The sequence below is a fragment of the Agelaius tricolor genome, unplaced genomic scaffold (genome assembly GCF_023055355.1).
Source record: "Agelaius tricolor isolate 1412-34295 unplaced genomic scaffold, bAgeTri1.0.p SCAF_2, whole genome shotgun sequence".
NCBI lineage: Eukaryota > Metazoa > Chordata > Aves > Passeriformes > Icteridae > Agelaius > Agelaius tricolor.
The window spans coordinates 48,115,536-48,143,418 of NW_027269262.1; the positions used below are offsets into that span (position 1 = coordinate 48,115,536).

The following is a 27,883-nucleotide window of genomic DNA, read 5'->3' on the forward strand; positions in this document are numbered from 1 at the left end:
GTTTCAAAGTCCAAGGACCTACTGGGAAAAACAAAAAGCTAATGAAAGCTGACTGTATTTCAACCCAAACCCTGTGGAATCCAAAATGATGTCCTGACACTGCGTGTATTCTTATTCTCCTGCATTCCCGTGGTTACTAAGGTAACAGGTTTTTAGAGGCTTTACATCTTCATTGTCAAGTATTTGCTACACTTATTGTTGCTGTTTGCAGATTAGGGCAATTTAAACAATGCCTTTTGAAATGGCGACCAAAAAAAAAATACAAAAAGAAATATAGTAGAAATAGATGTAATGAATCAATTACCTTCCCTTGTGTATATTTTCAGTGCTACATCTCAGAAGCTATGCACAAAATGTCCCACTGGTTTAGTGTAGGGATTTTAGGCAGAGGAAAATGCTTTCTTTTAAAGCATGCTAATTACAGAACTCCGAATACAGATGTGAGGAGTACCAAATGTGACTTGGTGCCTTTTTTTGACTACAGAACTGTGAAGAAACTGAAGTTTGTGTTTGTGTCAGGGTATTGTCACTCTGCTTACAGTACATCTGAGACAGTGACCTGAATCTTGTAAGCTGTGTTATCTACTGCATCTGTGAAATCATACTTGAAAAATTAAACAGCTGGAGACTACCTTTTTTCTAACAAAGAAAAAGGCAGAACTCTTGCAGTTGAACACACATTATTGATGCTCCTCTGTCCATTTAGATCAAGCAGAAATATGCTCGTTCACATCTTCACTGTAAAATTGGATTATAGATGAGATGGTCCGGCTTGTGAGTGTATCTCCAAGAATACGATATTTAAATTGATTTAGTACCTGCTGACTTCTTGCAAATTAGTGCATTGCTGCAGCAAAGATCTTTAGCATCTGTGCTAGGAGAATTGTTTTTTAAAAAAATTAGTGAAAGTAGTGAAGTCTACATCATGATGATTTGTGCTAGGCAGCTGAGATACGGCACATAGTGATTCCACTTTGCCTGACAGAAATAAAATGTTCCTAGTTGAGAAGAATCCTGCTAGACAGGGGAGATACAGGTACTGTTCTCCCTGAGTGGCCTTGAAATGAGTCTTTTGCCATGGACTCAAGAGCCTTTTGTTGGACAAACCCTATGCAGTGGGTGACATCCCTGTGCTGCTCAAGTGAATTGCCACCAGTGTCCATGCTGTCTCCATTTGGGCAGGACTCAGAGTATGCTCTTAGACCACTTTTTTAATAAAGGTGGGTTATATGAAACAACTTTATTGCTGCTTATTTGCAGCTAAATATAGTTTCTTTGGAAGCATAAGTGATGGTGGTGGAGGGGCCCTGTTGAGCACCATTTTATTATGGTTTTGCAGATGCTGCTGATGGTGGTTTGTGCTCAGCCAGGCATTTGCCTGGTCTCAACCATCTCTACCCCCAATATCAGCAAGAGGTAACTTTCTTGAGGTAGACAAGACTTAGGAGTCTAGTGTTCAGATAAGTACAGAGCAGATTACCCCAGAAAAAGGGAGGTGACAGATGGGTGGCTGACGCCAGAGGGGTGAAGCCGAATGCAGACTGAATTAGTCCCTGCGACCAAGGACAGAAGGTGCTTGGCACGCAGCTCTCACAAGTTATCATTTTAAAGTGTTTGTAGGGAAGCCTTTAATTTGATTAGGTCATTTCCTTAATAGTTTTGTACTTGTGGTTTGTTACATTGCCCCGGACAGAAGTGTGATTTGACATCAAAATGGCTGCTAACATTGAGCTTTATAATAAGCCATTTATATATGACAAGATTTAACTTTTTTCTGGTACATACAGAAAGCTGAATTATGAATGTATATGTATGTATGAAAATAGGTATACTTTTGTGAGATTACTGAAGGAAAGATCATCTTTCTTCCATCTCACTTAAAAATATGTATAATGCATAAGAGAAATAAGGTGTGCGACTCAAAAAATTATGTAGTGCATCATATAAATACAATTGTTTGTTAAATTTTTATTTTGTTTTTATGGGGTTTTTAAAACTTCTTTAAACCTGTTGTTATACTTTCAGAATTTCTTTAAGTTTTTTGAAAGTTGTAGAACAAGAGGGGAAAACAAATTTATTATTAGTGCTTTGCAAAGCTTTTGAGATTCAAAGCTACCAGTATTCAACATATGTCAGTTGTAAGCTTACTAGGAGGGCTTGTAAATTCCTTATTTGGGGAAAAAAGTCTCTGAAGTGTAAGGTTTTAAGGACAGGCTTGAATGCAGAAAGGTCCATGACAACTTGTTTTTTAAAAAATAAATAAATAGAAAAGTCACACTGCTGTTTGCCAAACTGGGGATAATCACTGAAAACTAATGTGGCAGGAGGCTGTAGCACCTTCTGGAAGAATTTTTCCATCCTATAATAAGTATCTTCCTTCCCTACTGGAACAAGGATGAACATCCACCCATCTCTGATGTATGGAGTGTTTTAGAGGAGTTTGGAGGAGGCCTCCACTTTAGGGAGCAGGGAGGATATCAGGGTGCTTTGTTCATGCTTTGGCATTCCAAATCTAACCAAACATCATTTAAAAGCATTTGTATGGGCCTCAAAGTAGCCTTCCATTTTGCTAATGAAAATCAATCCTGCTCCTTCCTTTTTTTGGTCCCCCATCCAAAAGGCAGGAGCAAGTCTTGCACAAAAACATGTTTTTCAACCCATTTTTTTCATCAGTGCTACCTCTTTTGTTTTGTGATTTTTTTTTTAAAGCATAATTTTTATCCCTTTTTGGTCAACTTTTTAGATTCCACTTTTAATTCCTGTTGAAAACTTCTCTTTCATGATAATCTTAAGAAAGGTTTCTGTTGTATAGGCTCCTTTCTCTTCAAGAAAATTATTTCAGACAAACTGAAAGATGTTAATAAAATTACATGAAACTTAAACTTTAATGAGTCATTAGGTACATGTTCTCATGTCCTTCCCTTCAACGTGCTGGTCACTGATTAGATTCTAGGAGATTCTACTGGGTGCTTCATATTAGGAGTGCCAGTCTTGACAGTGAATTTGAGATCAGAGTTTGGCAACCTTGATTTTTTTTTAAGCATTGTGTTTGTTGTTTGGTTTTTTAGTTTTGATTGGTTTGGGTTTGTTTTTTTTTTTAATGGAAGATGTTTGCATGCCTTTATTTTTAAATAGCAGCCAGAAGAATTTACTTCTTACTTACCTCTAGATCTTTCCACAGTAAATTACTACCATTCAGTGAGGAAAAGGGTATTTACCTCAGTAAGAACCAGCTGTGGTTGAGCACCAGAGAAAACAGGAGGGGTTTCTTTTTCTGTATGGTTTGGCTGTTAAAAGCGAATTGAATTTAAACTCTTGAGTTGACCTAGCTGTTTGCATTCTCATATATGGCATGCATTTCTGCAGTTGTCTTAAAAGACTTTGAAGACTGAAAGTGTGGGTAAAACCAACAAGATGAATTAGTTGCTGGAATGTTTAGTGTGCTCCTGGCTGTAACAAGGGAATGACTTTTATTCTTCGTGGATAAAAACAACTTAATGCTTTAGCAGACATATAATTTCGAGACTAATTCCATAGTATTTATAACCCATAAATGGGTTACAAATTTGCATTATCTGCAGGAGATGCAAATTTTTTCTCCTGAGCCATTAGGCAGCCTACCAGTTTATTCCCATTGACAATGATGGCTGCTGAAGAGGCACAGGCATTGCAGGATGAAGCTATAAATTTAATTTCTGGCACACTGGAAGCTCTTCAAAGTGTCTTTTGTTGGCAGAGAAAATTCTTGCAATATAAATAAGTATTGTATCTTGCAGCCCGCATTGAAGAGAGATGGAATGAAATGTAAGAATATTCTTGGGTTTTGATGAAGTGGTTTTCTCTGGGAAAACAGTACAGAGAAATAATTCAAGAACCCTTTTAAGGCTGCAAGATTTAACTATTTTATATCTTCTTCAAGCAGCCTGTGCTGAACACCATTTGCTATATAAGAAACACTGACTGAATAAGTTGGGGGGTTCTCCTCAATAACTATGCAGTTATTGCGTAAAAGAGAGACTGATGAAAAGCAGTACAAACCTATTCTGTTCTCATCCTCTTTTTTTCCTATAAACTGACTTTTTGGAATTTCCACACAAAATTCTTAAAGAATGTCCCATTTTTTGACATGGCAGCTCTCAAATCTGTGTGGAAAAGCTGTTGGTCGTGAACTAGACCTAAAGTAAATAATTCACTGGGTAACCTCTTCATCTGACACTTAGTGTTATAATGGAAAAATTATTATCACATCTCATTTATTCAGACTATCTAAATGGAATGTATCCTGTGATAATTAAATTGACAATTTTAAAAATGTTTGCATTAGCCTATTAATCTTTTTCTTAATTAAGTGCATGGGGTTCTACAGCCTCTGGTTAGATAGGTATTGGTTGAATAACCTTATGGGAAGAAATTTGGTGTTTTTCAGCTTTGTTTCACAAAACTAAAGTATTCCTAAGGCCAAACAAGTACAAAAGATCAGTTGCAACTAACTTTGGTTTGCTGCAAGGAAACCAGTGGAAACCAGAAGGCCAAGGGGGTTGTCTTCCATCTGTGCTGAAGATGCAAAGTCATGCTATCTATAGGAAAAGAAAGATGACATTGCCCTTTAGCCTGGGTTTAATGTAGGTCAGTTGGGTCACCAGATGACATGACTTTAATGGCCAAACTGCTTTTAACAATTGCCTAGGGCAGTGTTTAATTTCACTGATCCTTGCCAGCCTCCAGGAGAGGAGAGAGGAGAAATCCACCTTATCTTTTGGTTTTCACAGAGTGATGATTTAATCCTCTTTTGTACTGAAATTTCTCTAATGAAACTAATTACCTAGTACACACTTGTTATAGCCCAGGTTTGTATGAAATTTCAGAATGAGTTGACAAAGAGGTTTGTTTGTGTTCTTGGGCTGTTCAGCTGCCATGTTTAAGTTGACCTATGGTTTATCATCTCTCTTTCACATGCAATAAATATCTTCCTTCTCCCTGCAAACCACTGTAACAATCAACCATACTGTAATAACAGAAGAGGAAGGATAGAGCTGAATTCCAGTTGTCCTACTGTTTTTCCATTCTGGTGATGTACTGGAAGAGCAGTTGAGGGAATATACAATGTTCTCTTTCGGAAATATCTCAGTATATATATATATATATATATATCTTAGAAAGTGCATGGATGTGTGTCAGTTTCTATAGATGCTTTGAATGGGCTACTGCCCAGAAACAGTGTGGTAACGTGCTAGCTTAATGGTCTGTACTGGTAGGGGGGAAAAGACAAAGAAAAGCAAATATTGAGGCATTAGTGGGGAAAAAAAAGGAACCAAAGCAAAAAAAAATTATTCTGCCATGCACATGCATCTTTAGGATATCTATATCTTGAAGGACACATACAATTTGTCTCCTTCTTCTTGCTTCTGTGGTAGCACATATTGAGATTGGAAAAAATACAGAGAAATAAATAAGGTCAATCTAAGTGTAGAGCAACTACTATTATGTAAGGAATAACTACATTGACTAGACTTCAGTCCTGCAAGTCAGACAGCTGAGGTCCATAAAATGCTGTGGGGCAGAAGGTGAGAGCTGTTCGTATCTTCTGGAGGAAAAGAACTGAGGAGCATCAAATGAAATTAGCAGGGGCTGTGCTGAATGCAAACAAAAGGTGATAATTGCCAGTGTGGGGTGGGTTATCACACTCCTTTCTCAGGTCCCAGGCATGGTACTTTCTAAAGCAGCTGGATAAATGTATGGTTCCTGTTAAATGAGCCTTGAGCTGCAGGTCAGTGGAGGTTGGGAGAATATTTCAGATACTTACCACTGCAGGAACATCATGGAGTTTGTGTTCTTCTTTGAGTATCTGCTGTTGGCCACTGTGTGACCTAGGGAAAGCAGCCTCTAGTCTGACTTTCAGTTGTGTCTGCTTTTAGGTTGATCTGACCACTCCATTGTTCTTCTTTGATTAGAGTGGGTCACTGTGTTGGGTGAGGTGGGCTGTAGAAAGTGTAACAGGTCTGCTCTATGCTCACAGTGCATTTTCTGCAGGTAGTGAGCCAGATGAAAGCAGCATACAGGTGTCTTGTCTGCACCATGTTGGTTTGCTAGGTAGTAAAATTAAGTATTAACAAGCAATTCCAGGTGTGCCAGAACTGAAGAAGCTAGTTTCCTAAAGATTTGTCTCTTTCTTTGTTAATAAACTCTGATTTAAAATGTTTTCTGTATTTAGGATGTGGTTAGGATCAGCCTTTCCAATGGCTTCCTGTTGTACTACCATTACACAGTCAAATGTCCTGCCTAACTGGCAGAGTTTTCTCATGAATATTGAGAAGTTGAAATATTTTTCAGAGCTCTGTTCCTCGTTTCATTTGCATGGAATTGTGAGTTTAAGAGGTGGTTGACAGAAAACATGTAATATGAGCTATGTTTCTCTTGGAAGTCAGGCAAACAGAAATAGTGCGAAATAATTAGAAATAATGAAAAAAGCCAAAGAATCCTTCGTTGTACCATAAAGTAGTAATAATATAGTTGAAAAATCACATGAATATAAAAATAGCTTAATGTTCATCTTTCTAAAGTATTGAGTGTAATACAGGTTAGTTCAATGCTCATGGCTGTGCACAGGAGCAGTGGGGTATGAGTGTGACATCCTATTTTTCTTACATTATTTAGTAACTGACACATGCTGTGTTCTTGCTGGTTGTTAACAGCATGTGAATTATGAGGCCAAAGGGGTCTTCCTCATGACAATGGCTAATGTTTGCAGAAATGCAAAGGTCATGATCATGACTACTTTTTTTTAATGCCAACTGGATACCAATGACAATTACTGAACTAGACAGTTCTTAAAGGGTCAGTTTATTGACTTATCTTCCCTGCTTTGGGAGGGGTGATGGAATCAAAGCAACTGCCTGGCTTCTGTTCTGATTTAAGTGACTTTAGCCTTGGACAGTTTTCCTTCATATTCCCATGAAAAACAAGAGCAACTCCTTCACTAGGTTTATTTTTCTGTGTGGTGCTTCTTGATTAGCAATATTATTGTAATCTTTAAAAGAGAAAAGAAAATTAACTTCTTAAAACATATTTTGTGGTTTTGAGATAACTTTCTTTTCCTTCTAACCTCTATAAACTTTAATGGAGGAAAAAAAAGGTGGTTTTGCACTTACAGATTGTAAGTGGTGACTGTAGTGTACTTTAAAAAAATAAGTTTTTTAAACAAATTTGAATGTTGACCTCTTCAAGCTAAGCCCAGGATGTTAAATAAAGCTCTTTACTTACCTATGGGTGAAAATATGTGAATGAATAGTTTTGGTTTTCTAAGACACAGAATGTGTTTGGAGGAAATTGCAGCTGTAGGACAAATGGCCATGGGTTGTATCTTCTCTTTCCCAGCTCAGATGTTCAAAACTGTTCAAAACTGAGCTTAAAATTGTTTCTGAATTAATTCCTCTGTAATGCAGTGACCTTACATCTGTGGGAGGCTGGAAGTCTGCACTGCAGTGTGTTTAGTTACCCCTTACAGTGATTAAAAATTTGAAGTGGAGATATGAAGGCTATTATTTGTTACTTTGAAAACCATACTTTCCAGTTACTGTGCTGAGTGATTTCTGGAGTAGTAAAATACTAGACCAGTATTTTGAGAGAGGGCAGGTCATTCATCAGGAAGTTGAGTCACAGCTGGAGTGGACTCAGCACTAGGAAGTATCCTCCTTAATAGCCTGAGAAGACAAGAGGTATTAGATGACCTAATCTTTTTCCTGTGAAATTTTTGCTGTTGTGACTTTATTTATTTTCCTGGTTGCCAAGACTAAATGTGGAGGTCATCTTTTTTATTTTTTTATTTTTTTCTTTTTTCTCTTTACACAGGAAAGTTTCATCAATATACAGCTGGTTAGTTTGAACCTTGCCTGAATTTATGGCCTTCTGAAGCAGGTATGGTAGGAATATGGTAGATGTGATACTAGAACTTAATTTTATCAGTTTACAAAACTGTTGATTAATTACAAAAAAGGAGACTTTGGCTTTATGATAAGAATCTTTGTCTCAAAAGCGGCTGGAAATTATGCAATCAATGACTCTGTGTTTGGTAATAGCAAATCCATATGAAATTTGTCTGAAGTTAAAGAAGTTGGTCTAAAGCCAGATGTATCAATGCAACAGCTGAGTGTAAGCTTAAAAGTTCTTGTTTGCCTCCCTTTGGGAGCTGGGGAGTAGTGGTGGCAAAATGAAGGTTAAAAGTCTTGCCGAGGTTAAAACAGGCAGTGAAGGAAGAGTCACTTTCAAAAACAAATGACAGGAAACAGCAAATACCTTTTGACAAATTATATTATTTTATTGTATTAAATAACTATAGGTGAAATTTATAATCTGCTGAGATTTGCAAGTGGTTTCTGTGACACAATTTAGTATCCTAGTGCTTTACCAGACATCAGTCATATTCTGAAACTTTGGCTTGTTGAACAGCTGTTGAAGGCTACTCTGTGCCCTTAGTTCAGCTGTTGGCAGGTTTTGGCATGAGGCACACAGCTGGAGTAATTGCTTTTCTTGCAGAAGGGAAAATACTGTGAAAACATTGTTCTTGATTGCTTCTGGTTTTTTATTTTTGTTTTTTTTTTTTTTCTTCAATCCTTGCTGTCTAATTACTTTGTACTTGGCAGGAGTAGATTTAATCTTGAGCTTACATCTTTGCTGTCTCTTCAGAAACTAGCCAAAGCTATGTAAGACCCAAAACTTCTAGTTTATTCATGCTCAGAAACTTCCTAGTGCTGCGCTGCCAAAATTCCACCTCCCCTATGGTTCTGTTTCAGCCTGCAGCTGTACAACCTTTAGTTGTACCCCCTGATCCTTAGAACCCTTCTGAAGATAAGACACTGAAGCTGAGGAGGTTTTTAAGGGTGGCTGTTGTGTGTGTGTGTGTGACTGTATGACTTTACTGGTTGGATTTAGGCAATGCATGGTGGAAGATGGTGAGGAAATGGGAATCATCATGGGGAGAGTAAACAAGGAGGCTGAGAAAGATAGGAGTCTTGGAGTGAAGGATGTAGAACAAATTGAGAAGGAGATTGGACTGGCCATGGAAGGGCTTGTTATAGTTGAGGGCTTGGAAACTAAAGAGAAAGCACATGTTAAAAGAAATCAAGATTGGTTGGATGAGGAGGAAGTGTTTGAGAATCAGAAAGGGAAGTGAAGGGCTGTTGAAGGCAAAGCTGGGCAGTAAGACTGAGTATGTGTTGACAAGGAACCTGGGAACTGCTGAGATGGGGGGGGAAGGGTACTGAAACCAAGTGTTTCTGACAGATTTATATACAAATAGGCAATGTCGTTTGTAATGAGTCTTGGGATGATGGGAGAGTTGCTGAATTGGGATAAAACTTCATGAGTGGGATGAAACCCCTGTGGAATGACAAGAACTGGCAGAGTGTGGCCTAGGAAACAGGATTTAGATTAAAGAAAGGGACTGGTCTGGAGCTTGACAAAACAGTTGGGAGTGGAAACAGTAGGGTTATATCAGAATAATACGTTTCCAGAGAAATTTATCCATTGTAATGCTTAAAAAAGGATCAGGTTTTTTTTCACTTTTCTGATGTGTTTTGGGCTGACCCTGGCTGGACACTAGATACCCACCAAAATCACTCTTATCCCTCCCTTCTTGAGCTGGATGGGGGAGAGAAAATATAGCAAAAGGCTTGTGGGTGGAGATAAGGACAAGAAGAGATCACTCATTCATTTCCATCAAAATAGACCTGACTTGGGGAAATTAGTTTTAATTTATTACTAATGAAGTCAGGGTAGGGTAACAAGAAGTAAACCCAATTCTTTAAACACCTTTCCCCCACTCCACCCCTATTCTTAGGTCAACATTATGCGTCCCCTCCCACTCAGAAGTGATATTCTGTGATATTTCTCTCCCTGCTCCCCTGCAGCTGCACTATGAGTTCATCCCATGTTATCTCTGCCATTCCTTCCTCCTCAGGGGAGGACTTCTCACTCTCTTCCCCCTCTTCACAAGAGGGTCCCCTTTTCACAGGGTGCAGTCCTTCAGGAACAGACATCTCCAGTGTGTGTCCTCTGTGGGGTCACAGGTCCTCCAGAAAATCTGCTCCAGCCTGGGCTTCTCTCTCCATGGGCCCACAGGTCCTGCCATGAGCCTGCTCCAGTGTGGGTTTCCCAGGGGGTCACAGACTCCTTTGAGCAGGGTTTTGGGTCCTCCATGGGCTCCAGATGGGTCTCTGCTCCACCATGGACCTCCACTGGCTGCAGGAACACATCCTGCCTCATGGGCTGCAGGGGGTTCAGCTCCTGAGCCTGCGGCACCTCCTCCCTCCCCTTCTTCCGTAACCTTGGTCTCTGCAGAGCTTTTCCACGTGTTCTCACCCTTCTTTCCAACTGCAGTTGCAGTAGCACATCAACTTTTCCCCCTTCTTAGCTCTGTTATGCCAGAGGCTCTACCATGGTCACTGATGGGCTCAGCGTTCTTCTGCAGCATGTCTGTCTTGGACTCCACTGGCATTGGCTCTGTTGGATACAGGAACTTTCTAGAAGCTTCTCATGGAAGTCATCCTTGTACCCTTCAACCACCATAACCTTTCCACACATCCCAAATACATACTGTCAGTAAATATCATAGACCTTTTCGCTGACAGGGTCTTGCCTCGTTACTGGTGTTCCACATGAAGCACCTGACTCAAGGAGAGGAACTCCAAAGAGCTTTGCTGCTCCCAGCAGACAGGCAGACACAGGAGAAGTGAGCCACCACAGTGTTCTAGCTGATCTGTGCTGGGAATACTGGCACTGCTGCTTGACTTGTGCCTGTCTGCATGAAAACAGACCATCAACTAATGGTTGCCTACCTCCTCCCCTGTTTGGGGGTTAATTATCCCCACAGATACTCACAGCAGTCTGATCACACACTGCTGGGGCCAGGACACTGGTGGGTTTGGCTTAGTTGTTGGGTCAGGCTGTGGCTGGGATAGAAAGGAGGTCACAGTCAGGGTCAGGAAAACCCAAGGTCAGAGACCAAAGAAGTCCAAACACATTAATCTTGAGGGCAAGGCAGAGGTGTGGGTGCCCGGCTGTGATGTGGAACGTGGGAAGGGCCGGTGTGCCAGAGTAAGCATCAAAGCCCAGAGTCTGGGCTAAGGCAGAGGCTGGACTCAAACAACACACCAGAACACAGGAATGCTGAAAAAGGAGGCTGGTGAAGCAGGATGGTTGTGAATGAGTCCCAGAGTATCAGAAAGGAGGACCAGGGATTAGATGTAGAAATTGCAGCATAATACATAGTTTTAGGAAAATTGGCAAGCCCACAGAAAACCTTCTGTGAAGATCTACCTACCACTTTCTGATGGTAGGGCTGAATTTGGGGCAGCTGTCAGGTGGGACACCACAGTGGGGGACTCCTTTCATAAGAAAAGTTCAATCAAAGCACCCTTGTATAAATGTTTTTGTGTTTTTTCCTAACTTACTGCAGATGCCTAGGCTTCACTCTGTATGGAGACTGTTCCACAAATGTGTTTGTAATGTGTGGTGGTTTCCTTGTTTTGTCCTGGGTATGGAAGGGTACACTGGCACAGAGAGAAGAAAAATACTTTTTTGGTGAAATCACATTCTGAGCTCTGATTTTACAAAGGTTTATGAAGAAGGTCCTGAGAGCACTGTTGGGAGAATAGAATCTGTTCTCTGGGAAACAGCTAAAGCCACAAATTATTACAATTATACGCTTGGCTGTTTCAGAAAATTAGAATTACTAACTTTTCATTGAGGAAAAGAAGGAGGTGTGTGTGCAAGCTGGTCTGAAATGTTGAAAGAAGAAAAAGTAATTAGTGAGGTTTCATGTAGGTGAAACCAATCTCACGAAGGCTAACTAGCCCCTCATTTTCATGACTGTAATAAACACTCATTTATTCCTGGCTGCTGGCAACATAAAGTAGCTGAACAATTAGTGTGGGATGGGCTCATCTGTGGGTGGCATGTGAAGTAATACCAGTCATTCCTGAGGGGAAAACTCATACCTAGCTACCTCTGTTTTTGCCACCAGTAGCACACTCAGTGGACTGGAGTTCTGCACCTCTGGCTCCAGTGTAGCCAGGGTGGAGCAAGTGTGGGATTTGAATCTGAATTTCCATGGGATTTTGGCTCAAACAAATCAAGTGGCTTGCACTGCCCTCTGTAAGGTGGAAGCTCAGGTAGAATTAAGCTTAAAAACTTGTATAAATAAATGCAAATTTACAGTTTTTGAGATGTGGGAATTCTGTTGACCTATTCAGTGTTAATTCAGTGCTATGTGTGTGGAAGAAGAGTGTGGAAGGAGAGGAAGTGGAGACAGAAGTGACAGATTGTCTCAGTGTAAAACCAGGTCAGAGGAGTTTCCCAGTGGTTTTCATGCTAAATCTTGGGACACAAGAGAAGTATAATAATTTTATTTGATTTAATTTGGTTTTCCATCCCTTAAATGTAATAATTATCATTGGCTGTTTGTTTGCCTGGGTTTTTAAACTTTTGAGGCACACACAAGGTGCTTTCCTACAATTTGTTTCACAAGAGTAGATGATATTTTGGTGTATGGACTTTGAGATTTTGTGGGTTTAGGGTGAGATTGCCTTAAAAATGTAATTTTTTGCTGGTATATCAGATTGAATCTGAGAAGCATTTCTGTGTTAAATACAGTTAGCTTTATTTTAAAGTATTCTTTCACTTTATTTATTTCTTGCTTTCTTTTTTCCTCCTCCCAACTCCACTCCCTGAACTCTAGGAAAAGCCTATTCATTTGTAAAGCTTCATTCTTCTTTCAGGGCTGGTATTTTGGGAGGGCAGTCATACTGTCAATTGTAAAGGGGCACATCAAAACCTACAGTTTTTATTTCTTTTTTCTACCTAGTGTATTCATCCTGCCTGGTTTTGGTGCAGAGAGTGTAGCGTGTTGCAGACGATGGGATGGAGAAGGGGAACAGTGACAGAGAAAAATACAGTGCCTAATTTAATAAAATTTCATTTTCTGTTTTAAAGCTGAATTTTTATTATGTCCTTTTTGTAACACTGGCTTTAGAGAAATATTTAAAATAGTGAATCCATTTTCTAGGTTTAGAGAAGTGCTGTTTATTAGGCAGCAGTCACAGGCAACTAAAGCAAATTTTTTTGTGCCTACACACAGTTTAATAAGGTTCTAATGACAGTAAATTTTACTAAAATATTTAGTATTACTTAGGAGAACTGCCAATCCAGAAATTTCCTAAGTATGAGGACGCACAGTTGGTGCAGCCAGTGTTTGTTGTATCTCCCCCTACCCCCTCCCCTTTGATTTACTAATAACTCTGATTCTCTTGAAAATTTTCTTCCTTCCCCACCCAACAACTGCTTTATAGCTGACAAAAATAAGCAATTTCCTAGCCTTATCCTCTGCCTACAGAGGTCATAAAAATTGCTAATGGAAATGCTGTTGCCTTCTGTTGTGTGATTCTAATAGGAAACGGATCACTGCAATTTATGGGGTACTTACCCTTTTCGGTACATGATGAATGGCTCACTTCAAATGATGTTTCCTCATTGATTTCCAAGTATTTATCACCAGAAAAGACAGAGCAGGAAGAACAGCATTTAAACATGAAGTTGATTTTGAAGATGTTGTCTTTTCACTACCGTGTGAATTCATGGCAATATAGCATTTGCTGTAGTAGGGAAGCAAAAGATGTGAAGTCAGTTCTTTAAGTTGCTCTTAAGATTAGGTCTCTAATTAGGTCTTCCACTTTTTGTTATGCTGTATTAGCTTTCTTGCCTGTTCTTTGGTAGGGACAGTGAGAAGTTTACTCCGTGTAGAGGTTTTGCTCACATTCTGCCTATTTGTTGCCATGTTCTTGAAACAAGCTGATATTATATGATATTTATATGCCAGTAGTCTCTTTGCTGTCAAGCTTTTTCGGATGTTTTCGCTTAATTCACAGGAAAAGGTATATGCAAATAAATTCCATGTAATATTTAGAAGGTGACTGAAATATTTGTATGGGTGTGGTGTTGTTTTATTTTGCTGCATGAAGTATTAGAAGAGACCCTCTGAATCTATTCCATTTCTGGCTGGCTGGACTGGACTGAATCAAAATAAAAACCATCTCTTTAGTGCCTGCAGTGTTCATACAATCTATTTCTGTGTGTTACTGCATGAATCACTGGGCAAAACCACATGTAAGCAAGGTAGGTCATGGGCAGATACAATCCCACAAAATATGTTTGTTTTTAAATTACCAAGAGTAGAAAATTGATACATCCCTATGCCAAGTAGGATAACTTGCTTCAATTGAGAAGCATATTGCAGTTTTGCAGTTTGTAAGACTGGCTTAAATGTCATTGACTTGACATCTTTGAATACTGCAAATGGTTATAGCTACGCAGTAACTAAAATTTTCATCTTTTTAAATGGCAATGTTAACACTTGTTTGCATTCTTCATTTCTAGAGAGTCCAATATTAGATAATTAGATAATATGCTAGCAAAAATGAGGCTATGTTGGTTAGAAAAAAGCGTGGAGCTTCACAAGTCACTTTGATAGCTACTACTGCAATTAGGTTTACTATTAAATGGATATAAACTGATTTTTCATTAAAGAACTATATGAAACCTTTGATGCAAAATGCACCTATTCCAGAGAACTTGTAATAATTTTAACTTTCACTGTGTAAGAGCACATCTTTATACTATTCTCTTACATTATTTATCTGCTTCTCGAGACTAAAATTTTGCTCTTTTCTTTCTTATGGTAATGTGGTTTACAAATTTTTAGTTTCAAATCATAATGCAAACAATGGAAGTGAAGAATAAAATCTGCAGATGATGACTGTGCAGTTTCCATTTTTTTCTCCTTTTCTGAAAGCTGTGTTGAGTAAATCTCTATAAAAGCTACCAGGCTGCCCATGGATGACTGACAAAAGCCACTCTGTATTGTCTGCTTCCATTGCTAAGATTTATAGAATTGGTCTTCAGATGTCTCTAGTGTAAACATACTGGATGTCAAAAGGAAACAAGTGAAGACTGTCATACCTCTCTGATCATATTTGCTCTAAAATGGGCTTAGTATAATGCACAATTTCTTTCTACATGAAAAAGCACTTTTCTGTAAAACCATCCTTTTCAGCTGTCCTTTCCAAAATCAGTATTATCAAGTGTTCTGTTCTTAAGTTCACCTGCTTTCTCATGCCACACTGCAGTTACTTTCAAAAGAAGAGCTCATACTTGTGAGATGTCTCATGTAAAATAGCAACCAAAAACTAGTTAGTTACCAGTCTTGCAGAACACTATATTATATGCTCATGTTCTGGGCTAAAAGTTGTCCTATAAAGGACTTCCTCAATTCTCCACAGTGCTCAAGTGGAGCCACCACAGTCAGTGATTAATCTGTGTTTCCTTTGGAAGCAGATGTTAATTGGTTGGACACTGAGTAATGGGTGATGGTGTGAAGAATAGGTGCAGCTTTAAATCTGTGTAATATTAGAACATAAAAGATAATTGAAATAGTATCGTCAAAACACAAAAATGGTGTCTGACTTGTTAGAAGGCAAGGAATAACAATATTCTTTATCTTGGGTATGTGTAAAGAGAAAAGGAAGGAAAAAATATAGTTGTTTACTGTACTTCATTTCAGTTAAAAACAAGCATTATTCAATTCAATGTATCTGCTTTTCTTTGTAACTTAGGGTTTGGTGTACATGCTTGAGGAGCAGAGGACAAAATGTACTTTTTGAAGATAAGAAATGTTCTAAATGATGAGAACAACATGCACTGAACAAGCACAAATCATTCAGATACCTCTCTAAATTGCACATGTTGAATTCAAGTGACTCAAAATTAGGTTGAAGTAACAATCTAAAAATACATAGAAGTTATTTTTTCTAAATCCTGCTTTTAGAATTTATGTTCTTATTGTACATCAAAGAGCTGTTGACGGCAAGTCTCTAAATGACTGGCCCAAATCTGAGTTGAATCATATTTTGGAATGAACTGTTCCTAGTCTTTGTTCTTCTAAACCAGCCTTGTCTCTGAAAACGATAAACATCTATATTTGCAGTCTTGCCTTTTGCTCTTGGTGGTGGCATGGCCTGCATAGGAAATCTCATGTCTGGAGATTGTGACATTTTGCTGCAGCTAATGAGCATCTGAGTCTTGATAGTCACAGAGCTGGAATGGGCTTGTTTGCAAGGCTGGAGCAATGCTGGTTTTGGATAGTGCTGGTGAGTGTTGCTGGAACGTCTGTCAGTCAGGGGATTTCAAACAAGGGCAATTGCAGTAAAAAGTTGATAGAATTTTAATAAAATTAAAATTGCTTTAAGAATGTTCAAACTTATTTAACTTGTCTTTTTATCGTATTATCTGCCTCACACTGTTAATATGTATATGTAAGAGCTGATTGCAAAAGAGATTATGTAGGTTCATGAAGTATTTTAGCAGTACTACCCAATTCTTTTATTGCCTTTGCTGTAACTCTTGGTAGAGCTTCATGGAAACGCAGACCTCACTGAAAAATATTGACCTGAATTATTAACGCCATGTACTGCCAAGAGTAGTCCTATGAAAGCTTTGGATATAACTTGGATTTTCTTTAATCAAATAATTTAAAATAATCATCTTAAATTATAAATCAGTAGTTTATAGAGAACTTTGAAAACCATTTGTATTGATGTTTGTCTTTTAGAGCACAGGTGTGAGAGACTCATAATTGAGAGGAACCATGTTTTCTTTGGTAATTCTAGTGGGGGGTTGTTTTTTGAGGTCTTTTGTGGAAAAAGAAATTTAATAGGTGACTTTACAAAGTTGTGTTATCTCTAAAAACAATTATACTTTACTACTGGTCACGGTTGAAAGTAGTTATTTAACTGTAGTCTAAAAAGCTTTGGGTTTTTTCGTTGAAGCTGAATGTTTGAACAGAGGATTCTGTTGTAAATGAGAATTGCTTATTGCTTTGAGTTTCAGAAGGGCAGATTGTATTTAATGTCTGCTAGCTGTGTACCACAGAAGAGCACTCCACTGGGCTTCCTTCTTCAGGTTCCAGGTTCTGCATTGCTAGAAGGTACAGCTGTGGCTGTAAGCAAAAAGTCAGAGCAACTTTCAAAATTCCAGTTTGTTCCTTCCTACTTATTGCTGTTAAATAAATACCAGCTAAGCCTGTTGTACGTATGGGGCTTTTATCTGTTTATTCTGTGACTTGTTTTTCTTTCTGTGTTGTTTTCTGCTCTATCTGAAACAAGTGTGATGTGTTTGCTGTTTAGTAACTTGTAGTTTCCCTACTTTTATTTAGTGTAAAGTCAAAACTCCTGGCATATGAATGAGTTGGCAAAGAAAAAAGTTACGCAACCTGTCGTGAAACTTCATCACTGTCAGTTGCCTCTAGTACAGAAATACATTTTGTTTCCAAAAATGCAGACTAACGAGTATTTGCATGTTTAGTGCTCAGGGACCTGACTTTTATTTTTATGCATCAGAACTTAATCACAAGCTCAATAAAATTCTCTGCTCAGATAAAGCTGATAGCAGGTTCTTGCCCATCAGTATAGGGATGGAAAGCCAGGTTCTTTGCTCTATGAAGGGAAATGATCATATCCTACAAACAGCTGACTGGTGAAACCCCCCTCAGAGGGTCAGAATGGAGAAGATGTCAGTCAGAATATTCTTTTTCAATACTCTGAGGAGTCATTAAGCTTCAGGATGGAGCTTCACTGCTGGAGTCAGCTTTTCCTTCAGTGCTCCTTCAGAGACTGATATTACACCTGCAGCTCCTGGTATTAATAGGACTGCACCTCCCTCTATTTGCAATTCAAACATCAGGATGGGAAGAAGCATTTGATCTGGTTAAAGCTTGTCATGGTGCCATAAATTATGACTTAGAACCTTAAGCAAGCCAGAAAGTACTAGTGGAGGTTGTTAGTAAAGCAGCAAGCAAAGTCTTAATCCATAGCTTTTTCTTCACTAGAATGAATTCATTGCCAAAGTGCCCTTTGGCCTCATCTTTCCAAAGGAATTCTGTGTTTCTAATGAAGAGAACCTCACATTCAAACTCTGCTAGCTGGTACCAAGTGCCCAAGAGGTATTTAGCATAGGGAGGGAAATGTTTTGTACTCACTGTTGTGACTATTACTTCCAGCACAAAAGCATCTACAACTCTGCTCCATGAATTTGCTTTAAATGAATGCGCATATGCTAACAATCTTCTGCTTAATATATACAGGGGAATAGCACCAGTAACAAATGCACTGCCTTCTTTTAAAGTGGCAATTTACTATAAGGAATTTCCAGTTCGTGAATGTCCTGATCCATTCTATCACCATACAGAAACCCACAGACATGTTATTTCTTCACATGTTTTTTCAGTGCAGTGCAAAGGTACCCAAACGTGACTTTAGAGAAAGGTTGAACTGGGATAGACACTGACCCCAGGACAGCAAGGAGCTCCATGTGAGCTATCCAGTCCACTGCTCAGAACATGATGCCCTCAAAGCTGCCTGCAGCTGTGGGTGGGCTCTTTCTGCTTCTTGAGCTGCCTCCTCCCTCCAGATATCTTTGCTCTGCATGTGCTGGGAAGATACAGCGTAGTCAGGGCTGTAGGTCAGCTCTGTGGTTTGTTAACAAAAGAAACAGACTCAAAGGCATGTCTTATCTTCACAGGAGCTACTGCAGGTCCCAGGGCTCTCCCATTCCACCACTGGGGGAGAGCGACTCCTTTGTTTTCAGGCATGGAATGCAAAATTCATCAGTCAGATACTGAAATTGTTGCATTTGTGGTTAAACTTCACTTCTGACTGACAGCCACTCAGCTTGCTTTTGGGTTTTGCAAATAAGAAAGGGAATACAGACCTCTTGGATGTACTATGCTAGTGATTCTTGCATAGTTGGAGTCTCACTGAAAAATAACCCTTTGCAGTTCTTTGGTGATCTTTAATGCCCTTGTCCAGCTCCTGTGATGCAGTAATACTCTATACAGTGGCAGTAAACACTTGATAAATTTTTGCCACTGACTTGACACCAGAGAGGGGAAATGTTCAGCTGAGGAGTGGAGAGCTTTTGTGGACAGAAAACTCTGTGATCTCCTCTACTCTGGGGAATTCATGTTTGCCTGGCCTGGGCATTTTTAAAGCTTGCACTTCCCATTTATTGATCTATGTTTTTTCCCCCTCTAATCTGACTCAGCATTCCAAGTTTTAAGAAAATAGGTGGGACTGCAATCCAGAAAATAAGCATTATTATTTCTGAGGCAAAAAAGATAGCTTGCATATGGAGGAAGACAGCTTTTTTGGTAGTTCAGCCTAGGGGAATGGGGAAGAAAGGAGATGGTCTTACTTGCATTTTCACATCCCTTATATGACAATCTGCATTAGTAGCGTTTGATATTTGGATTAGAGAATAACCTCAAATTTTGCAGCCTAAAGTTCCAATATTCCTTTTGTTTTCCATAGCCTTGTGTTCCACGGCCCTTTGTTCACATTTACCTTTCCTCTGGACTCAGATTGCCTAGCTTTGCTTCTCTGTGTGTCATCAATTCCAGCCTAGTCCCTTCCAGTGTAGAAAGTCTCCTTTAGCAACATGCAGCAGAGACCACTTTGCTTCTTCCACCTATGTCCCTTTTGCCTCCCAGCTGGCATCCTCCCTGCATTTAACTCCAGGTCTTGGGATTTGGATGGTCTCTTCAGCCATGCCAGTGTTCCCCATCTCTCCTTCATCTATCCTGTTGGCAATGGTCTGCTGATTCCTAAATCCAGATGGGGAAACTACAAAAGGAAAAGTAGGAGACTGCAGGTGGCTCTTCCTATTGTTGCCTCAACATCTGCAAGCATAAAATGCCAGTGAAGAGACAGGGAGATTTTCCTCTGGGTTGTGGCTTACAGTATTCTTGAGAGAAAGAATGTGTAGTTTTTTTACATTTGCTCTGACATAAATAATATTTAACTGCTCCAGCCTGGTTGGTATCCCTTGAAATTGCATGTAGTTTATAGCAAGAACACCATGTTCACTTTTTCAATGGCTAATTTTACTCATAGAGATAAATAGTGGTAGTTGTTCTGGTATAAATGAATGAAAGAAGATTGCTTGGAGAACTGGTCTGGGCCAGATAGCACAGGCAGCTATTTTTATGGAACGGTAGATCCTGAATGAATCAGTCAAGGTCAGAATGGTGTAGTTAAACCCAGCAGTTACCAAGTTCTCTGACCCAGATGAAGGTCTTTTTCTTGGCAATTTCAGTAAGAAAACACTGGGTCTTGTATGGCTCTGCCTTGGTTGTTACATTGGTGAGACACAGATTGTGGTCTGATTTATATTTGAAATAGATCACCAAGAACTGAGTTGGACTTGCCCTGGCTGGCAACAGTTCACAGAGTGCCATGCCCTGGTCCTCTGTGACCTGGACTGGTTTGCTCTGTGACCAGCAATTATCAAAGAATTAGGAGTTTTTTAAAGGTATGATTAACACAATGTCCACCCTTTATGTAAGTATAGAAAATAATTAAGTGAACATATAATTATGCCCAAATATTTTGCTTATCTTTTTGGGAAGGTGAGGGAGATAAGAGAAACTACAAAATTGATATAAATATATATATAATGTGTATATAAGAAAAATATGTATTTCTACATGCAAACCCAGTGATTTATATATTAAGTATCTGTTTCTGAGAAGCTTGCAGAATCTTCTTTACATCAGGACACCTGTTCTTTGGTGACACCAAATCAGTATCCTCAAAGATATGTTACTAGTGTGGGGTTTGGTGTATTTTGTAGTGTATGGTATCCCCCTTTCAGGAGCCACTGTATAATGTTTTCCCCTTGAAAACTGGAATTTCTTGCAATCTTAACAGTAAGATATGTTAGAATTTGGGGTAAGTAAGGGAAGAGGAGGAAATTTCAACTGCTTTGTGAGAAAAATGATTTGATTAATTAGGAGTACCTAGGAGGCCCAGGGGGAGAAGGAAAGTGTGTGATCCTGCTCACAAGGGAGAGTGAGAAGGAACCGTAATTCAATTCAGAAAGCATAATCTGTGCAAAACTTTTTTTCTTCACAATTTCTGCTCTTTCAGTGCACAGTAATGCTGACTGTCTCTACAATTTGTCTGGATTTTAAATCAGATCAGTGTAATTAGCTAACTTTACTTATTAGCTTGAGCTGACTCTAGTGGCACAATGGTTGAATTGGTTGCCATTATATTTGTTTAACTGCTGTAAAGTAAGATTCTAACAATAGGTTCCTACACTTAAATAGCACTGTGGAGCACTGGTGCCCTATCAATCAGTCAGACCTCTCCCTCCTGCTGTCTGCTCTGATAGACAGTTCTGCTGATGGGGGGACTCTGGAAGAAGAGATCAGGAAGAAGGGATGATGGATAAAGACCATCTCCTGTCCTGGGAGGAAATCAGAAAAATCCTTTCTTTGACTATCAACAAGCTGCTTTGTCAAGGTGTCAGAAGATTAATTATGCTCGTGCAAGAGGCGAGAGTGGCTGTTTTCCGTGCCGGTTTTGGTGTAATGGGGTGGCATTCTTCTGAACCATGGCAGAGAATTGCAAGGAAGAGGCTTAAGAGATTTCAGCCCCCTAACATCACTGTCCTGTAAGCGTTTGTAAAGCTCTTAGGCACACATCCACAGTACTGTGAAGTTCTGCCAGTAATTGATTAATCAAAGTGTTTGTTCCGAGTGCTGTATGGACTTGATCTCGTGAAACATTTGGTGCCAACTGCTGTTAAAATCTGTCAGCATTATTGGTAGTTGGGACTCTTTATATAGAATAAGCTTTCAACAAAAAGATGCAGAAAACTTTTCCACAGCATAACAGTGAACATGAAAACATGCAACCACTCACTAGTTTTTGGAGTTTACAAATCAATGAAAGGGAAAATCTCCAGTAAGTGTTTGGAGTATTTCATATTGGAGCTGAGCAAATCTGCTTTGTGTTTTCTTTTATCCATCATCCTTTTGTATGTTTTTGAATAAATTAAATATAAATTATAATAAAAAATTATTGAGTTTACATTTTGAATTAATTTTTTTTGGGGAATAAACATAATGTGCTAGCTTTAATTATGAGCAGATTAGATTTTGGTAAAAAAGTGGGGTTTTTTCTTAGAATAAATCTAAATTGTTGACTTGAAGAAATTCACTACTTGAAATATGAGGTCATTTTAATTAAGTCACTCGATATATTAAAAAAGTATCTTCAATTTTGAACAACCTATGTCAGTAAAAGGACTCCTTCCATCTGGTCTAATCTGTCTAACTTAATCCCATGCTCAGATGAAGAAGAGCATTTTTTGTAATCTGCTAATTTGATGCAGCTTTTTTTCTTGAAAGAGTCAAGTCTTGAGTTAATAAAACGGAGAGTTAAAGAGCCACATTACTTTATTAGTTGGGGTTTAAGATGTTTTGAACTCTAGTACACTGTAGTTGAAACTGTAACAAAACCAAACATTTTAAACATGACTGTGCCTGACCTTGAAATGCTGCTGATAAAAGCTAATGCTGTTAAATTGCATGCCAAATTAACCCTCATTTCCAAATGCTTTGTGTGTGTGTTTCCTGTAGGATAGGCTTTGATCCTGCCAAGCAACACTTCTTTTACAATCAGTTATTTTTTAATGAAGGAAAATCAATGAACAAGTTTCAGTAGCTGATTTCAGTGGTAGTGAAATGAAATGTATTGTTTTACATCTTTCTGCCACTGTGCTTGGGTGTGTTGTATCAGACAGCTGACATGATACAGTGTTTTTGTGTAGAGGTAATGGTGATTTTCATCTTGAAACTTTATTTTGATGTGTGTAAACCTTATCAATGATTACAAGTTCATGTGAGAAAGGCACAGGAAACTGGCTAATAGACTGGCCAAGGAATACTTTCTGAAGCAGTCTTTTTTTTTAAGTCTTACTGAGGCTTAGCATCAGTAAAGTGGGGATTTAATCTAAATCAAGAGAAAAAAATGGTAATTGCCTCACAAGTGTTTTTTTCTTGAAGCATCCAGGTTCACATTATTTTAGCAGTTGTCCATTTTGGAGTGTTTATTTTTAATTCAGAAGTTACGTTGCAGGAGCATCTGTCTGTGCAATCCACAGGTTTTTCATTTGCATCTTTTGAGAAATATGGATTTGGTATGAGATTTCATGGGATATAATCATGTCTCTTTTTGGACCAGCAGGCCTTGTAGGTCTGGTGGTGTAAACTCCACTAAAATCAGACAACAGGCATGAGCAGAAACTGCTCACATACAGATACTGGCTTTCTGTTCTTGTCTGTTGAGGACCTCGAGTGTTCTCCTTTTAAAATGGAAGTGGCTCTTTTTAACCTCTGACAAATGAACTGCCATCTGCATAAATTCATTTGAGGGGGGACATTATCTTCCTGTGTGAACTTTGGCGGGAAGTGCTTTCAGGCCATAAAGTGAATCATTGGTCTCCCTGGGCTGGAGCTGATATCTTGGTCTCTCTCCCTGGCATCTCCTCCAGGATGTTTAGCTCCTCTTCCTCTGTTATGTGTCTTTTTTCTTCCACTATGCACAAGCCACCCATACCATGGCTGTGTCCTGTGTAAGGTCTCTGACCTAGCTGTATTGCCTTTTCATTTGGAGAGGAAAATACCACAGTCCAAGCTTCCATCTTCACCACATCAGGACTATGTTCATTGCACTGGGCAGATGTCTCCTTATGCCTGGTCTGTGTGGCTGTTGTTTTCTGAGTGTCACCTTGATCGTGTTACCTTTCTTTTTGCACTTCTCTGCCAGCTTTTTCTTTTTCTTTTTTGGTCTCTATAAAAAGGTTTTTATCTTTTCTTTCAAGGCCCTCAAAACCCCAAATCATGAAGGTTTTTTCTCTGTGTTATCTTCCACTTGTTCCCCTTTGTTATTGAGATATCCACCCCAGTGCCTAATGAGGCAGCTGACCTTGGTCCAGGGCCAGCTGACTTTGATCCAGGGTCAGCCCAGCACTGGTGAGCCTTGTTGGGTCCCCACTCCCTGGCACCATCTCACTTGCTTGGTGCTTTCGCATATGCTGAGACATTCTGGCTGCAGGAATGGAAGTGTGGCTGCATGGAACCTGCCCAGACAGCTCCTGAGCCAGGGTGGAAGAGCCTTCTCCAAGCCAGAGGTGGCCATTTGCTGTACCAGCACCAGCCCTGCTGTGGGAAGGGCTTTTCTTTCACCCTGACCTTGCTGCTGTCAGGAGAGCTGCTTAAACATCTCTGCTCTGTGGCCCTACTCTCTGGAATTGGATTTTCCTGTTAGCCAGTGTATTCCAGCACCCACTTCTCTGTGTACTGGGGGTAACTGTATTCCTTTGTGAGGCCTGTTGGCTCATGTGGATGCTTGGGGTCAGGGCAGCCTCTTTCCCAGTACATGTACCGCCAGGAACACAAACTATTGAAAAAGTATATTGTGCTTTACCTACATAAAGGTGCAGGCTATTTTAGAGACTTGTAGGGGTGGGGAGGTGTGAAGAGTTGGGAGGGAGTGAGCTCAGAGAGCAAGACTGGGGATTTTCCAAAGGCTCTTGTTTTGTTTGTGAGCTTTTAAAGCATCATCCCCTTTCCAACTCTAAATACAAGAATTAACACTACTCCAGCACAGTAAACTTTGGGGCACAGCTGTTTCTTTATGCAAGCTCACATGGTGTTCTGCCTACTTTGTAGGACCCTGGATTTGCTTCCAGGAAAATCCAGAGGCAAGGTTTCCAGTTTGTGCCTGGTGGTGGGGATTTGCAGGGGTGTGGATGGAAGCAGAGGGGAGGCCTTGCCTCTGGAGCAGCAGCAGATGCAGCTCGTGGGTGAGTGGATTGCTCAGGACAGTGCTGAAGTGCTGCTGGAAGGGCTGTCTGGAGGTCCAGTCCAGCTCCTGCTCCTAACAGGTCTGTTGCCAGCATTTGTGATAGGGGAGGTTGAGAAGGTGATAGGGTATAACCAAAGATATTATATATTATAGCTGAGAGAACCTTAGGAAATGCTAATAGTGAGAGGAAGAGGTGATGGGTTTGTTGTTGCCTCTTTTTAGCAGCATTTCTCTAAGAATTTAAGAGAAAATGAATTCTGCTGAAATGACCTTTTCTTCACCTCTTACTGGCTCTTGAAAAGCCTGTGCTCCCTGAGCTGTCCACACAAACGCACAAATAATCCAAAGAAAAATCCAAGTGCACATGCTCCAAGGGATAGGTAAGCATGTCTAAAAAAATCCTCATCGCTGCTATTATGGTAGAGGGCAGTTGTTTCTGAGTAAAATTGATTTTTTCCCCACTTTAATACCTTAAAAATGCTTTTAATCTATCCCTAAGGAAAATGTGATAAGTTCTAAATAACTAACTAGAAGCTTTTTGAAGCCAAGAATATCTTTGTTGTTCTCCCTGTGCATATGTTTTCCCAAGACTAAGGACTTTGTTAAGATGTAGAAATAATATTTAGAAAGAGATAAGGTATCTGATCTTGCTAAGTCCTATGCTATTCTGTAGAAATTCAAGGTAATTGAAGATGCTGTTTTTTCATTTTAAAATTGTGTGTACAGCAGATATGAAGTGAGCTTCAAAAGAGGCTGTTCTGGAAAGGAAGTAACTTGAGAAAAATGGGCAATTGAACAGGAATTGGTTTTTTAGCTTTCCTTTGAGCACAAAGTGTTCCTGTTACACTTGCTGACCTAGTTGCCTCACCATTCTTTCAGAACGTACTTATTTTCTCCTTGGTATTTTTGTCTTTCTATTCTTGGAGGAGTAATGTGCAACATTTACCTGGTACCTGACAGTAGATCAGTCACATCTTTGCCTTCCTAAATGAGACTCTTTCTGTCTGATACTATTTTGGTTTTTTCAAAGAGGATAACCTGTATTTTTCTGCCTTGACAGATTAATGGCCATGAATGACACCTTGCAATAAAATCAGCATTCTGGCACAGTCCCTGTTGGCCCTTTTGTATTTGCAGGGTAGGAATCCCTGATCACCAGGTTGTTTTCTGTGCAAACACTGGGAGAATGCTGGGACCAACAAGGTTGAGCTGACCTTATGTGCTGGCCTGCTCACTGCCACTGACTGTCATGTTTCAAAGGTTAAACTAACTGTGGATGAAATGTAATCAGTAGTGCACTGGATCCTTTCCAGAGCTCACTGGAGGAGTGCAATAACCAGCATTGTTAGCTTTAGGGGAGCAAGAGACAGAGGTCATTACCTGTGTGCGTCTGAGCATGAGGAACCAACTGCCTTTCCTGCTACCTCCCACGTATGTTTATTTAAATCTTATCTGGAATTGTTATCCAACTGGCCCCTGCTTTTTTAAAAAAATATGTCTGTTTATTCTTCATACAATAATTTTCATCCTTCTGCTGCTTTCTCATAGTTGCCATGAGAAAAATGTGCTTCTCTCAAACCCTGTCATTAGATGGGATGAGAATTGATACTTGGGGAAGCAGAAAAGGCTGAAAGAAAGAATTGCTCTGTTTTTAGATGACAGCCAAACCTAGGCCAGGGTAAACCAGACACTGCTTTTAAGACAGACACATAATGCACCAGCAGAGGAAAGATGATCATTGTAAATTTTCCCTCCTTCACTACTGGGTAGCAAGGTAAAGAGCTGGTAAAATAGGAAGCTGGCAAGGGACAGAGAGCAAGTGTGGGAGGAGGAGGCCAAACAGAAGCACTGAAGCAAAGATAGCATTTCTGAGAATTGATTTCCTGTTTCTTTCTATAGCAAACCATTCATTTTCCCCAACTCTCTGTCATTTGTGCAGTACTTTCAGTCCCCAGCATTCAGATCTGCAGCAGGAGTCTGTTCTCAGCATCAGATAAAAAGGCTTTCTGGAAGGCACCAGAAGCATATAGGATATGGTGGGGAAGTGCTGCTTGTTGTAATATTAGGAATTTCAAGGGTGACAGGCATTGAAGTCAGTTTTGTTGGGTTTTTTTTAACCTGTATAGCTTTTACACTGCCTGCCCTCAGAAAATGCCTGTAGAATAACAATAGATTTAAGTGAGGAGCAAAAAATTTTCTTCCTTTTGAATCCTGTGGAAAGATTATTTTTCACTCCATAAAAGCATTTTGTTTTCTTTATAGATTGGGGTGTGGCTATGGCCTTGAAAACCAATACATTTAGCAGAAATGGAGACTTTCCCCTTGAAAGAAGAGAGGGACAGATGGGGGACTTCCATTTCAGAGAAAATCAGAGCTGTAGAGAGGATTAGATTATCCTGATATATGTTTTGTTATACACTTGTGATTATTGGTTTATAATCAACTGGTTGGGGTATGAATGTCTTTTTCTTTCTGTATGGGCTTTTCATTTTGAGTTAGTTTATAAAGAAGCTGTGACAGAAACAGAGCCCTGTACCTGTTCATAGGAAAGTCAGCTCCATTCAGAAAAGCTCAGTGTAAGTGGGTTATGGTGTCGTGAGAAGAAAATGCCATTATCCTCCTTAGCCCACCTTTATCAGTCTCTCAGGTTTATAATCACAAGCAGAGAGAGTTCCTTAGCACTGTTTTTATCTGTTGCCCCCTCCTGTACTTCAAAAATAGAGTGATCTTTTTTTTTATTCCCAGTCTTCATGAGATCTCTCTACTTCAGTGTGGGTGAGAGAGGACAAGGTATTCTCTTTCTACTTATTTTTCTTACTAAATTCCTATTTCTGAAATGCCTTTTTTTTTTTCCATGGCCATTTTTTTTTTTTTTTCTCTTCATGCCAGAGCACTGGAGATGTGGAAGGACTGAATAAAAGCACTAGCAACTGTCTTTTCCTTGTGAATGCAGAGCAGTATTCTTTCCCAGTCCTGCAGCTTTCACGTCTCTTTGTCTATGCTAGATTTCTGTGTTAATTGTTCAAAGAGCAGCTTGATTTCTCTTCCCACCTTGAGGTAGAATGCTTCCATAGCCACTTCTGTAAATATTCCTGGACTTCTAGCATGGCACTTCAAGCAGTGTC

The 27,883-nt window shown here is 39.5% G+C and overlaps 1 protein-coding gene across 5 annotated transcripts in view; it reads left to right on the forward strand.

Annotated features, from left to right (window-relative positions):
• Window positions 1-27,883, forward strand: part of GREB1L (GREB1 like retinoic acid receptor coactivator) — a 132,747-nt gene that overhangs the window by 18,862 nt on the left and 86,002 nt on the right. For 4 of the 5 annotated variants that reach the window (XM_071418116.1, XM_071418157.1, XM_071418148.1 and 1 more), the window contains exon 2: window positions 7,849-7,914. The exons of the other annotated variant lie outside the window; for it this stretch is intronic. The gene's annotated coding sequence lies outside the window, so the exon portion shown is untranslated. The remainder of the gene's footprint in view (window positions 1-7,848; window positions 7,915-27,883) is intronic. 5 annotated transcript variants of the gene reach the window in all.